The sequence below is a fragment of the Grammomys surdaster genome, unplaced genomic scaffold, assembly GCF_004785775.1.
Source record: "Grammomys surdaster isolate TR1022 unplaced genomic scaffold, NIH_TR_1.0 843, whole genome shotgun sequence".
In the NCBI taxonomy this organism is placed as follows: Eukaryota; Metazoa; Chordata; class Mammalia; order Rodentia; family Muridae; genus Grammomys; species Grammomys surdaster.
The window spans coordinates 1,100,140-1,112,230 of record NW_021605262.1 but is presented as its reverse complement, the minus strand read 5'-3'; the positions used below and the strand labels follow the sequence as shown (position 1 = coordinate 1,112,230).

Here is a 12,091-nt window from a genome sequence, read left to right as displayed (position 1 = left end):
GAGAATGAAGACCATTCTCAGCAATCAGACTGTCCACATTGCAGAAAATGTCGACATCACTCTGAAGGGGCACACAGTCATTGTGAAGGGCCCCAGAGGAACTCTGAGGAGGGACTTCAACCACATCAATGTGAGCTGAGTCTTCTTGGAAAGTAAAAGAAAAGGCTCTGGGTTGACAAATGTTGGGTAACAGAAAGGAACTGGCCACTGTCAGAACCGTCTGCAGTCATGTTCAGAACATGATCAAGGGGGTTACACTGGCTTCTGTTACAAGATGAGGTCTGTGTATGCTCATTTCCCCATCAATGTCCTTATTCAGGAGAATGGGTCTTTGGTTGAAATCTGAAATTTCTTAGGTGAAAAACTACATCCACAGGGTTCGGATGGGAACAGGTGCTGCTTGCTCTGTCTCTCAAGCACAGAAGGATGAATTAACCCTTGAAGAAAATGATATTGAACTTGTTTCAAATTCAGCAGCTCTGATTCAACAAGCTACAACAGTTAAAAACAAAGATATCAGAAAGTTTTTGGATGGCATCTATGTGTATGAGAAGGGAACCGCACAGCACAGCAGGTGCGCGAGTGAGGCCTCAGTTTCCTAGCTCCAGAAACAAGATCCTGATCACAAGTATAATTTGGGCTCTGTGAGGACAATAAAGGACTTATATATTGAAAACAAACAAACAAAAAAGTGACATGAAAAGGAGACAATGGGAAGAAAGTTGATCATTTGGATCTTAGAGATGTCTACACTGAGACAGGGAGCATGACCCTGGGATGAGTCTGTCAGAAGTGAAAGTGATGTTTCGATAAGTAGTGAATCCTGAAGCTATAAATGCTGTCCCTGCACACAGTGGTAAACTGAGGACCAACCGGACTGTGAGCAGCGTGTGCAACTTTGTAGAGACTCCTACATGTAGGCTTGATCCTTCCCCACACCAGTGTTCAGTGTTTACCTGATATTCTATGAAACAGCCACACCTGGACCCTGTGTTCCATCCCTAGACACTAAGCCGCAAAGCCTGGTGGACTCCTGTCCAGCAAGGGTGTGGATATGTGTAGTAGTCAAAACTCAACTTCCTGTGCTCATGAACATATTTGATAAACAAGATTAAGTAAATGTCCCCATAGGCTTGTTGCTGTGTTTTTATACCAAGAACAAACTATTCTAAAGGGTAATGTGTATTTTATGCAGCATGTGCCCAAATCATAATGTTTTCTCGCTTGAATTTTCCAGAAAACATATCTCAAGTTGGTTTTATTTGTTTAATGCCACAGTTCTTTCCCCATCTGCAAATGCCAGAACTGTGACACGCAGTGTGGACTTTCTCTGTCGTTAGGAATCCCGTTGCTTAAGAAACAGACTACAGCCGTGAAATGACACAGCAAGTGCAAAGGCAGACCTGCGCCTCAGGGTTAGAAACCATCTGCAGAGGGGACTCCAGGACTGCAGCCCTGGCTGCCTGTGAAATCCTGCTCTCCTTCTTAAAGCAGGCTTTCCAGAACAAACAATTTGCCCTCAGAGAGTGACGTTCTGCTAGCAGGAGCAGACAGACATCGGTGTGTGGCTGCCCTCTTTTCTGGCACCCCAACCCCCCGACACGCTCTGCTGTCACTTTATCTAGTGTTGACTTGGTTCCCCACCCACCCATCCACCCACCCCACCCCACCCCCGTTTAGGAGGAGTGTCTCTTCAAAGGCATTTCCTATTATCTGTGCTAGGGGAACTGTGAAACAGGGAAATGTTCCGATGAAGCCAATGGAGGCTGGAGCTGACAGAGAAGAGTCTATGGTCACTGGGGGAGGGGAGGACTTGTCAGTGTCGAGCTTCTGTAGGAAAAGGGCAGAAGGCAGGAGGTGGAAAGGATGAGTAACTTTCTTCACATCCTGTCTCCCTGGAAACCATCTGCTCTGCTGTGTGTGTCGCTCAACAGTGTGTCCTTTCTGGGGACAAAGGTGTAGCCTCTTCCTCAGGGTGGCTAGCCATGGGTCCATTCACTTTTCGGCAAAGCATGATGGGAAAGCCCCTTGAACCTATGGAGACATCCATGATGTCATGGGCTTGCAGCAAGTGATGGCCACAGACTGGATGTGAGCGAAGTTGTCCCCAGGAGGACAACAGAAGAGCAGAGGATGAGGACAAACCACTGAAGCGCTGAGGGGTGGAAGTTTGACGCTATTTCCTGAATGTCCCAAGGAGAAGGAAAACTGTGGGACCTGGGGAGAATCTACAGGTAGGGAAGAGCCTGAGCCAAGATCTGTCTTTTTGTTTTTGTTTTTTTCTTTTTGTTTTTCGAGACAAGGGCTCTGTATAGCCCTGGCTTTCCTGGAACTCACTCTGTAGACCAGGCTGGCCTCAAACTCAGAAATCCGCCTGCCTCTACCTCCCAAGTGCTGGGATTAAAGGCGTGTGCCACCACTGCCCGGCTCTGAGCCAAGATCTGAACCAAGATCAAACTGGCTGGTAAAATACCATTGTTCCTTAAAAGTCATTCACAAGGTATACAATCAGATGAAGTCCTCTTTAACTAGGGGACCAGAAGCATTGCTTTGAGCAATGGCATAAACCTTCATGAAGTTAAGACCTTACCTAAAATGTTTAAGTAAATGCAGAAATACAAAGATAGCATAATCTACCAGTCTGCCCATGAAAATGAGGTGGGCGTATAACGATATTTGGAGAACCACCCATATAGAAGTATATTCTAGAAGAGTCTAGAAGTATAAAAGAGGAAGCACAGGAGTAGCTGTGTCTCAGCTTGTCCCATATAAAGTAGTATCTAAAAAAATAAACAGGGGCTGTGAATGTCTCTCGATTGGTAGATTGCTTGCCTGTCATGCACAAGGCCCTAGGTCTAATCTCCTGCCTGCCTGTAGTCCCAGCACATGGGAGAAGAAGGCAGGAAGAGCAGTCGGGGGATCATTCCTTACTTTGTATTGAGTTCGAGGCTAGCCTGAGGTACATGGAGCTCAATCAATCCATTCATGCATAGGAATATGGCTCAGATGTGAAGCCCAGCATGTATGAGGCCCCAGGCTCAGTTCCTAGCACAGCACAAAACTAAATATTCAAAACAGTGTTCATGACTCCTTATCTTGGAATAAGACTATCCTAATACTGTGTCAACTGTCAACTTGATACAATGTAGAGTCTCAGCAGAGTAAATGTCTCCACTGGGCTAATCTGTGGGAGTGTCTGTGGAGGACAGTCTTGATTGTGAATTGATGCAGCAGGGTCCAGCCCACGGTGACAGCAACATTCCCTGGGCAAGTGGCCCTGGACTGTGTAAAGAGATGGCTTTACACATGCATGTGCCTGAGAGCTAGCAAGCAGTCTTCCTCATGATCTCTGCTTGCTAACATTCCTGCCCTGACTTCCCTCAGTGATGGGTGCTGACCTGGAAGTGTAACCCACACAAGTCGCTTCCTCCCTTAAGTCGCTTCTAGACAGTGTTCTGTCACAGAGACAGAAGGGAAGCTAGAGTAAGTGACGCAAACAGATCAAGTCCTAGGAAGAGGGCGAGAGGCCAGAAATGGCCATAGAGCAGAGCTGATGCCTTTGAAATCTTGAGGTTTATGCATAGTGGTAGTAACAGGAAACAGGCTTAGAGTGCCAGACTAACGGGGGTCACCAGTGGCAGGAGAGAGCTCCCTGGGGAGGGAGCACCCTGTGTCCCTGAGAAGCCCAGGCAGGAAGTATGTGGAGAATGGGGGCCACCACCTTGCTTGTCTATCCTATGGGCTTCGTTCTCTTTGTGCTACTGAGAACGTTTCACAGCCAAAGATTCTTTGGTTAGGACCTGGCTGTCTGCCCCGAGCTTTACAGCTTCCAGCTCCTCACTGATCTGTGTCTCAGTTACTTTATGTGTGTAGATGGTTGGACAGTCACTGAGCCCAGCTGCTAAGGTGTCCTGGCATGTCCAATGTGAAGACTGTTCTCACACGTGGTAAGCCATGCCTGCCTTCGGTGAAGTCTTGCTGTCTCTCCACCATGTTGAGATACGCTCTGATAGTCCTGACCCAGGTACTTGCCTGCTCAAGCAGAAGTGTGCTAGTGAGTCTCAAAACAGCAACTTGGAGATGATCATCTGATATCAGGAACATTTTTAGCAGAAATGCTGCTTTTTCTGGGCTTCATTCCTCCAACAAAATACCATCTGTTCCGACGCAGACTCAACAATCGCTAGAACTTTCTTTAGGATGGAGAGGAAAGTGATATTCTGTGTTTATGAGAATCTGTGAACTGTGCCTTTAGCATTGCCACTGGCTGGTGGAATTTTTATGGAAATGTTAAATAAAGTGCCTTCACTTTAAAAGATCCTCAGTTAACACCATCCAAATGTACACAAAACCGGTGGTGGTTTCACAAAATTAAGAGTATACCTGACTCCATGAATTACTTAAGAATTGGGAAAATATTTGGGGCTGGGTTAGTTAACCTTTGGTCACATAGATTTCTCTTTGAGGTTCTAATAAGGAAACATTTCCTGTTAAATAGAATGGCTTTGCATTAAGATATTGTCCTCTTGGGGCTGGAGAGATGGCTCAGCAGTTAAGAGCATTGGCTCCGTTTTCAGAGGACGGGGTTCAATTCTAAGCATCGACATGGCAGCTCACAAGTGTCTGTAGCTCCAGTACCAGGGGATCTGACACCCTCACACAGACATGAATACAGGCAAAACACCAATGCATGTTAATAATAATAAAATAATAATAATAATAAACAACTTTAAAATACCTTCTCTTAACTGCACCAAAGAAAGTCGGATTCTTTCAAAAATGACCCATGATCCTTCTCATCAGGGGAGTTTTAATCTGCCTACTGCATTCATTCATTCATTCATTCATTCACTCATTCATTCCTTATATCCTATACAAATTGATTAGTTGGAGCCCCCCTCCCCGCCCCTGTCACTGGGGATCCCAACTGAAGGATAGGAAGCCCTGTGTTTCTTGCTTTCTCAATGTCTCTAGCACCTGTTCAAATGACAGTTCCTTTACCAGCCCTTGGGGACTCCAGGCTGCCCCGCTCCCTTAGGGCTCCTTTATGGATAAGCTGCACCTTCTGCCAAAGAAACATTTTTCCCCAAATGCAGCAACTATTAAAACAATTAAATCAGGAGAGTTCTCAAGTTTTGATACTTTGTAGCCAAACAGCCATCTGCACTGGTCATACTTTTCTTGTCTCTGTGGTCAGATACCTGACGCAAGAAGCCACTTTGGGGAGTAAGGATTCATTCTGCCTCACAGGTTGAAGGGATGAAGTCCAGCATGGCAGGAAAGGCACTGCAGAGAGGCTCCTTGGAGGTAAGAGCATCTCAGTAGAATCAGGAAGCAGAGGCAGATCTCAGTCCAGAGCAAGGGCCCAGTTATCACCCTCAGGGCTTGCTCCCAGCAATACTTCCTCCAAGGAAATCTGCTTCCTAACTATTCCACCAAACAGCACCACCTGCCAGGCTCAAAGGAGTGAGACTGTCATATTCAAATCAACCCTTCACACATCTGATGCTCCTTAAGAGCTGGCCCTGTGGGTGATTTGGGGTCATCTGACCTGTGTGTCCTCACTTGCTCTTCCCATGGCCCACAGAAGGTGCTCATTACACTGATCTGGAAGGCTACCCTTTTAGGGGTTACTGACACACAGGACACAGGGTAAGTACTGGGCCTAGGAGAAAGTGACTTCCCCAGAGGCCTATGGTCCACTACAGGGTGAAGTGAACTTCCTCACACCTGTGCTGTGTACCCTCTTCACAAGAATTGTTTGAATTCCTTACTGTGGGCTCCTAGCCATCCTGCCATCCCCACCCCTTCAGCCTGAAGTGCTAGTGTACCTCCAAAACCCAGCCAGCATAGATTTAGCCCCTAGCCCTGGAAATCTGTTTTCTTCCTTAGCCTCTCTGGTCTCTTGTCCTCACTGATCCCTCCCTAAGCCCTGCCCACATGTACCTCAGTTAGGGGACAGTGTTGCCCCTGCCAGGGCTTCATCCTTCTCTGCACTGTGACAGTAGCTGAGCTGACCAGACCACCAACCTCATACTCTGACCTCATGCTTGTCCTGGCCTGATGCACTGCACCCTACTGGGAATAAATCCTGCTGGGGCTCCGAGAGAGTTCGCTCCGTTCCCACTGCCTCCATTGCTATTCAGAATTACATCCTCTGGAAACACATAAGTGACAAACTCTTACCCAAAATGCTGGGGGCATGAACCGCTGCAAGTTTCAACATGTCTGGAGCGTTGTGCCAGAGGGATTTAAGAGAATCTGTTGGGGAGGGGGGTCTAAATCATGAAAGGAATTCTGAGCCATACTGGGCAGGCACCTTTTGATGAAATCTCATCTGAGAAGACAGGAAGCCCAGGTGCTGATGACTGGGACAGAGCAGGTGAGCTGGGATCAGTAGTCCCTGGAATGCCCTGGGTCTCTGAAGGTGGCCCACCATGTAAATCTCCCTCCAGCCTTCCAAGAAGCCCTTCTGCCCAATGCATCCAGGGGTCTGACCCTGATGTTCCTTCCTGGTTCTTGAAAAGGTCTCACAGTCTCAGTACCCTCTGCTCTTCAGTAACCTTGAGGGTGGATCAGTCACAGGATCGAATATCTGACTCCACACAAGTTCTGAGGCTCATGTGAAGTCCCTGAGATGGCCTGTGTGAAAACAGGTGAACAGCAGCCATTCCCCAGTAACTATGGGTCCGTGACCATCCCCACAGAGGCGTGAAGGAAGTTAGCATTCTGGGCAGTTCACTTCAGACAATGCCTGTCTGGCGTTCCAAAGCAACCCACCTGCTCCAAGAACATGATTCCATCATCTTACCACTCGGGATCTGTCTTCCTGGTTCTCAGTATTGACTGCAGTTGGAAAGAGTGACTAAGCCTGGGTCTAGACACAGAACTGACTGGCCTCCAGACTGGTCCACTCGGCCACTAAAACTGCCCTTGAGGTAACTGCTGGGCTCCAGTCAGTAGTTATATCCCTCCAGAGAACTTATCCCTGTCCTCACAGTTTGATAGCCACCACTATGGTGTTACACTTGCACACACACTAACAACAGGCTCACATGTGACAAGCGACGTGTGTGTGTGTGTGTGTGTGTGTGTGTGCATTGACACACATGTGCCTTTACCCATACACCAATATACACTCATAGGAATTACATGCATGCACTTGCACATGCATGTAAACACACTCGGGTCATGCTAAACCTATATGTGACCCAGGTCCTCCCATCTGATACCTCACCTTATCCCATCCAGTAAGGTCGCCTTCCTGTGGATCCGGTGTCCTTTTCTGTGACTTGGCAGCTATGACTTGGAAGCCATCTTATCTGTGTTGTGTCTTACCTGACCCTTTCAGAAACTTACAAATGGATTTTACTTGGGATTTGCTTTGAATGCCTAACCTTAAAGGAAACTCTACCCCAGGTGGGCCTCCTCTCAAGTTTCCATGCAGCCAGTGTCTGTTTTCTTCAAGCCTGTGAGCTTTATGTGTCTCCCCGGGGAGCAGCATGACAGAGAGGAAGGCTGAGCAAGGGCTACCTGGGTTTGGAAGCTGTTCTGGAGAACAAAACTCATGGCTCCTCCAAACCAGCAATCACAATCCCAAGGGTTTTGAAAGTAAAGATCAACTCTGAAATTTGAGCTCAGAAAAAAATGTTCAGGAGGCCTGAAACTCTATAAGAGGACTCTGCAAACATTAGTATACACTCAACTCACAGGCAAATAGAACACAAATAACAGAAAGGATCGTTTATGAGTAAAAACCTATGGAAGTAAACAATACAGAGACAAATTGTTCATGTCAAACTCGACGGGCAAAGGGCTAGGAAATTAGATAGTGCAATGCCAAGGTTGCCTGAAGGCAGTTTTGTAACAAACAAACAAGCAAAAACCTAAGTCATGATATCCACTTGAAAAGTCTGAATTGTAACTTTTTTAAAGAGAAAGCAAAGTGACATTTCCTTACAGGACTCGGACCTCAGGGGACCTCAGGATAACTTGACAATAAAGAACCCAGTCACTGTTTTGCATGATGGGATTACGATGCTTACTTTACAGACAACGAAACTGAGAGCAGGTAGCTTGCCCGATGTCACACATGGAGGGAGTGTGGGAATGAGGACCTAACGTGAATCAGTTGAATTCTGCAACTCCTCCCCACCCAGTGCACTCATGCATGGGTAAGCATACACACATGTGCGTGCGTGCACCACACCGCCTAAAAATTCCGTATCTAAGCCCACAGAGCATCTGGTCATGGCTCCCAGACTACAGCAGTCTATTTCAAGCCTTTACTTGGAGTTACATTTCAAAGCTAACTCCAGCGCTATCAAGAAAAATCTCTGGGGACACAGGCACCTTCACATCCTATCTCCAGGTTCCTTTCTTCCCTTCTTCCTTTCCTAAGCTGGGCTGGAAGATGTTCAGGACCTGATGTGTCCCAGCAGTCAGCAATGTTCCCATTCCTGGGACACAGCCACATGCATCTGCTGGGTAGAAGAGATAGGTCCAGGCCCCTTTGCTTGGCCCCACGCCATATATGGGTTAGGAGTGCCTGTTCTCCCCAGGACATTTGACATTGTCTGGATAAGTACATACCTAGCACCTAGTGAAATGGAGCCAGATGTGATCTTTATACTCACTCTGCACAGAATAACCTACAGCAGACTTATCACACTCAGGCCTCACTCACACCAACAAAGCCACAACACGATTGCACCCCATAGTGTCCACACCATGGTCCAAGGCTCCCAAAGGGAGCCTCACATGATCAGCCCAGTGCCCAGCACACTAAATGAATGAGGCCACAGAGTAATTGACAGTGACTCTGAAAGCTGAAAGTTAGTGTGCAGGAGGGTACGATGAGAACTGTACAAAATCAAAGAGGGCCAGACTTTGGATTCACCTATTAGCCTGTTGGCTACAAGGGGGATGTCTTCATGTTTAATCGTTTGGATTCCCCCACCTCTTGCCCTTGCTGCTGAAAGCCAGGACTCAGGAAACTGTTACCAGTGTGAGCATAAGGGCCTTAGCTTGACTCCGAGAGACCATGTAGAAAAGCATGGTGGTGTGTGCTTATAATCCTAGTATTAGGGTGACAAAGACAGAGTCTACCATAATCAGCTAGTTCAGATAAAATGAGAGATCGTGTATCAAAATACGAGGTGGATTGCACCTGGAGAATGACAGCTGAATTTGACCTCTGTTCTCCACACAGGAGCACACACACACACACACACACACACACACACACACACCTATATTTTTTTAAGCCTGTGGCAAAGCCAGATCAAACCAAAAGCACGTACAAAGTTTTTGTTACACAGTTGCAGTCCAAGCTTCTGTGTTCTTGCTAACACTCTTCTTACTCAGTGTTGATCTGAGCCCTTAAAGGTTAGGGAGGCAAAGGCCATGTCCCCATGGTGCCACTTGTAGGAACAACCTGTAGCTCCGGAGAAAGAGTGTCAGGAATGTTGTCACAGACTCTGAAGGGTGATACCAAGCTCTTGTAGTGAAGGGAGAAGTGTGTCACATCCAAGTCTTTTCTCGTGAAATACAAGTAGACAGTTGAGAAGAAGAGTTATCCAAAAGAAATGTCTGAGACTAGCCTCTGCTTATTATATGAAAACAGAGAGGGGAGGTAGGTGTTCTGAGAGTAAAACAGACAGTCCTTAATATTCTCTCTCTCTCTCTCTCTCTCTCTCTCTCTCTCTCTCTCTCTCTCTCTCCCTCCCTCCCTCCCTCCCTCCCTCCCTCCCTTCCTCCCTCTCTCTGTTCTCAGCCACTCCGATCCCTTCTCTTGTCCCAGTGAATCTGTAATAAGTGCTTAGTTAGCTTTCAGATCGCTGCTACAAAAGTTTTGACAAAAGTAATTTAAGGAAATGTGGGTTTGAGCTCACAGACGCAGGGTAAGGTCTATTACTACAGGGAAACCCTGTCACCAGGAACGAGAGGCAGCAGCCTTACCTCCCATCCCCTGTCAGGAAGCAGGGACAGGTAAATTCTGAGTGCTCAGTTGCCTTTCTGCTCTTACTCAGTCTGAGACTCAGACTCAGTTCATGGAATGTTGTCAGCCCCTTTCAGTATGAGTCTCAGCACACAGCAAATGCAACCTGGAAACTCCCATATAGAATCAGCTGTGGCCACAGGACAAATGGGAGCAGGGGTCTCCTCTCCCTGATTCCTGGCACTACAGGACTCATCAGTAAAAACAAGTCAGCCACCTGGCAGGACCGGAAAAAGACGTGCTGGTTCCGACATCTAATGTTGATGTATGCAATAGTAAAGTGGCCAATCTAAAGAGGACAAAACAACAGTGTGGCCTACTGCAGGACCCATGCCTGGGGACTGCTGGGGGCTGAGAGCCTCTCACTGTCTCTCATTAGAGAGAAGGCATTGAGCTGCTGGCTCCTGGCAGCCTCTCCCCTACCATCAAATCGACTTCGCACTGGACTCTATGTTCATGATTCTCCCGGGAAGGAGAAAAAAAGGAACAAAGGGCCGCTTGTTCCTCTAGGGTTTGTTGGTTGTATCTTCTAACAGTTGGGACTTTCACAAATAGGCAAAGTTTATGTTCATGAAAAAAAGCCACAGAATATTCCAAAATTACTGCAAGCCTGTTCGTCTGGGTCCTTGAATTCAGAACTCTCTGTCGGAGCATCAGTTGTCCGTGCTGTGCGAAGGGATTAAAGAGACGGCTAAACTATTCACCTTGTCCAAAACTATCTGCTCTCGCTGTACATATAAGTCAACTCCTTGCACAAACAACTATGTCTGACACCAAAGCTTTGGACTTTGACCTCAGCCATGGCTGGGTGAGTTTGAAGTCTCAGTGGCCCCTATCACCCTTCATAAAAGTACGAAACTCTATAAGTAAGCATGGGGCTCGTACCCTGGCGAGACTTGGGGACATTGCTACAGTCAACAGGCAGTTACTTCCTTTCCCTCCCATCACATTCTTTCTCCCTTTGAAAGCCCATTGGGTCAGACTAAGGGTGTCAAATGTCTGGATAGCAAAGAGACAAGTGGACGGGGCGGGGGGCATTAGAAGTACAGAGTGTTCCTCCCTGAGTTTCTCCCTTGTGAATGAGAAGACTTCCACTGGACAGGAAATGCAAGCTCTGGATTCATACATGCAAGCTGCTTTTCCACCCCAGGTTCCTGAGATCCGGCACCATTGGCTGTAGATTCAGAAGCCAGTCCAGGGCCTCCCACTTGGTTTACCAGAGATAACCAGGGATGCTACAAGCTGCAAGCTGGAAGCTGCCAGTCTCTGGTCCCACAGCCTGGGTAGATGCCACCCTCTGTGTATATGTGGTAGAGCAGGACTGTGGTGTAGTCTGGAGGCTTGATTCCAGTTCAAGACTCAGTACAATCACACTGTGACACGAGTGTAGCATCCCAGGAATGCAGAGAGCCTATACAGTTACCTTGAAACCTCAAGAAGTAGCGAGCAGGCACCTGAATGAAGGTACTGGCTGGCTGGTGGAAGGCAGCCATATTTGGGGGTATTTGGGCCCCATGTGTGCACAGTTGCTCAAAGAGAGATGTGTGTGTCCCAGGAAAGCATGAGCCTGGTTAGGAGTGAGCATGAATGTCTTCAAGGCCAATGGGACAATCCAGGTGAGCTGCCTTTTACAAAGCTAGAACCCTAAGAGCCTCAGCAGGCTGTCTAGTAAGAGCCCACTGTCACCCCAACTTCTGGTGACAAACCACAGGCTCTTACATGTATGTTCATTTTGATTGTGATACCTCCTTTCTGGTTTCTGATGGCCTAGCAGGCATGTCCACCGCCCAGGCTTCAGGCTGCACATGGCTGAGGAGAGCTATGAATTTGGCCCAACATGGGCCAGACTTGTCTCAGCCGCCTTAAGATGGACCAGGTCCTCTTGTCTACTGCAGGGACCCAGTCTTCAGTTCTTCAGAACACACACAGTCTTTTTGAGGAGGTGGCCCTGACCTCTGACCCCCACCTGCCTCCCAGGCTATATATATAACCCATGGAACGGCAGATTTTCCGTAACTGTTCCCAAGCAGACTTAAACACAGTGTGTGTGTGTGTGTGTGTGTGTGTGTGTGTGTGTGTGTGTGTGTGTGT

At 47.5% G+C, this 12,091-nt stretch overlaps 1 protein-coding gene across 1 annotated transcript in view; it reads left to right on the top strand.

The window, feature by feature from the left end:
• Ube2ql1 (ubiquitin conjugating enzyme E2 Q family like 1) overlaps positions 1–12,091 on the top strand; it is a 37,386-nt gene that overhangs the window by 24,657 nt on the left and 638 nt on the right. The window lies entirely within an intron of this gene.